The following is a 2,605-nucleotide window of genomic DNA, read 5'->3' on the forward strand; positions in this document are numbered from 1 at the left end:
GACATTCTGGTTTTTAAATATCTCCCCCTTTTTTTTTTTTTTTTTTTTTTTTTTTTTAATACTCGTTATTGGCAACGCGCATCCGATTGACCTGTGCAGCAGCACCTGCCAAGTTTTTCCCAAAATCCGTTCGTGGAAGGGTGGTCTCTCCTTGTGCATGCATGGTGGTGTCTGATGCCACACTGGAGCTGGTCCCTGTGCTGGGTTGTCCCTTTGTCCCAGACTTGTACACCAGCCAGCCGAGGAAGTGCTCCAGCATGATGTCTGGCCGCTCCAGGCTTCCCTCCTCCGGCGGGGGGATGCACTCGGCACGAGTGGCCCCTTTTTCTGGTCATTGAGGCAGTTTTCAGATCCGGTTTTCACTGATACCAGAACACGAGCCTTGTTTTAAATACAGCGAGGTATTTAATGTGGAAGGCTGAGGGAATTCAGGCAGGAGAAGCCATAGCTTCAAAGCGAGCAACATCTGAAAGAGATGGTGGGCCCGGGCCGGGAGCGGGGTTGTTTGGGGGCCTGCAGCCCCGAGGGTTGTTGAGGGGCTGGATTTTGCCTTTCCCCGCGCCGTTCCGTTTGCGGGGTGAGCACAGCGTGTGTCAGGAGTGAACAGCCTGGGTGTCTGTGCAGAGAGTTTGGCAAACCCCCTTAAAGGCTCGTGCCCCTGATGCCCCACCTGCCCGGATCCGACCCCGCGCTGGGCTGCCTGAGGGGGGACGCTGCTTTCTCTTGTCTTTCTGGGCACGGTCGGGGATGCTTGCACAGGGAACCTGGAGGCCAGAGATCAGCATGGGCTTTGCTGAGCGATTCTCGGTCTGACATGGACCGCCTCAGAGCGAGGAGGAGGGGGAGGAGGACGGGCTGTCGGGAGGGCCGGAGCCAGGCTGCTGCCTGCCTGCCCGAGGGAGAGAGAGGGAAGAGGACGCTGCGGCCGGAGGGGTGGTGAGACCGACTTCCCCGGCTCCTCTCGAGTGAATCCACCTTCTCTGTGGCTGTCAGGCGGGGAGGAGGGGGCTCGGGCACAGCTCCGGAGCCGCCCGGGAGGAGGACGCTGTGCCGAAGGAAGTGTGGCACATGGCTGCGGAGGAGCCTCGGGCTTCCAGTCACAGGTTACCCAACGATGTGAGCAGAATACGGAGTAAATTAGGGGTCGGGGGTAATGGGTTGAAGGTCTGGGACATGGACTGGTGGGTTGTTCGAGGCCAGGGAGCAAAGGTTGCCGTGGCAGGTTATGTGCATGGAGGGGAGGGATTGACTTGAGCCGGGTTTTCTGCCGTGAGCACAGGCTGGTTACAGAGGGTGATATTTGTGGCTGTATGGAGCTGCATGGGTTGGAGCTGCATTCCTTGAGCATGGAACTGGGCAGAGGAGCTGGTGGCAGGCATGGTGCAGGGGGCTGGGGCTGGGGGCTGGCTGGCTTCATAGGTGGGGGGCTGCAGGCAGCTGCCTCTGGGCTGCAGAGGAGGTTGTATTCTGAACCAAGATCTGCATGGATGGCATTTCTTAACTGAGTGACTCTGGATAACTAAAAGTAAGTCTCAGTAGCTCCTGTGAGCTTGAGCTCCTGTTACGGTATTAAGTTTCAGGCCTCATGGGCCACTGCTTGCAGCAGCAACAGTTTCGGAGGCAGCTGTAACAGCAGTGCTGCAGGACTCAATATCCAGGGTGAGCTGCTTTGGTTGTCACAGGCCCTGGGCTTGGGTCTTATTCACCTCAGGGCTTTAGCACAAGCATGCTGGCTTTTTGTAGGGACTAATGGGGTCTTTGTGCCCTCTAAACCAACAAGCCCAGCGAAACTCTGTAGGAGGATTTTCTGGAAGTTCGTGAGCATTTTGCTGCTCACTACAGGGAGGAGAACTTTACATTTCCAGGCAGACTGTTGACTGGGCAATTTCTCTGTAAAAATCTGACCAAAACTCAGAAAATGTGTGGAAGTTGGAGTCCAGATTGTCCTGTGTGTATTGAGCCGACTCACAAGGTCTGGAAAAACAAAATTGGGCACAAGAGGTTGTCTTCCTCCAACCCTCCATATTTCTTTGCAGGTTTTGTACATACAGTTACAGGGATAGGTGAGACACATTAATCTCTGCAACATATTGTTGGTCATAACAAACCCAGCTCTTGTGTTAGCCATCTTCTGGCCTGGCAGCATTTGCTCCTAGAGGAGAGCTGGTTTGTGGGGAGAGTCCCACTTTCACTTCCTGTTCCCTTTGCCTGAAGCTTTCTTCTCTTTTTCTTTTAATACTTTAATTGTGACTATGGGTCCAAGCGTCCTTGGAGCTGACAGTGTTCTGGGATCAAAACCAGCTGGGATTCTCAAGGTCTTTCAGATCTGCCTACAACTCCTCCTTCATTTTAGCCATGTCTGCACAGAACTGGTCGCAGGGGGGATGTTGCCAGATTTGGCTTCCGCTGCCGCTCTGGTTGGACTCCCTGTGACTTTGGGACATTAACAGTGCTGTCACTTTGTGCCTCTCTGGCTTGAGTACTGATTTCTGTTCCTTGCTGTGCTACACAGTGGGCAGGCAGGAGCCCACTGTGATCTTCCTCTTTCATTACCATCCTTTGCTCATGCCAAAGGTCCTTGAAGCTTTTCTCCCAGGAACTGAAT

At 54.1% G+C, this 2,605-nt stretch overlaps 1 protein-coding gene across 6 annotated transcripts in view; it reads left to right on the forward strand.

The window, feature by feature from the left end:
• Window positions 1–2,605, forward strand: part of PAK3 (p21 (RAC1) activated kinase 3) — a 132,554-nt gene that overhangs the window by 59,204 nt on the left and 70,745 nt on the right. For 2 of the 6 annotated variants that reach the window (XM_017743132.1, XM_008640502.2), the window contains exon 1: window positions 911–1,116. The exons of the other annotated variants lie outside the window; for them this stretch is intronic. The gene's annotated coding sequence lies outside the window, so the exon portion shown is untranslated. Of the gene's footprint in view, window positions 1–910; window positions 1,117–2,605 lie in introns of those variants that run through there. 6 annotated transcript variants of the gene reach the window in all.

Source organism: Corvus brachyrhynchos, unplaced genomic scaffold, assembly GCF_000691975.1.
Source record: "Corvus brachyrhynchos isolate BGI_N302 unplaced genomic scaffold, ASM69197v1 scaffold398, whole genome shotgun sequence".
NCBI classification, from domain to species: domain Eukaryota; kingdom Metazoa; phylum Chordata; class Aves; order Passeriformes; family Corvidae; genus Corvus; species Corvus brachyrhynchos.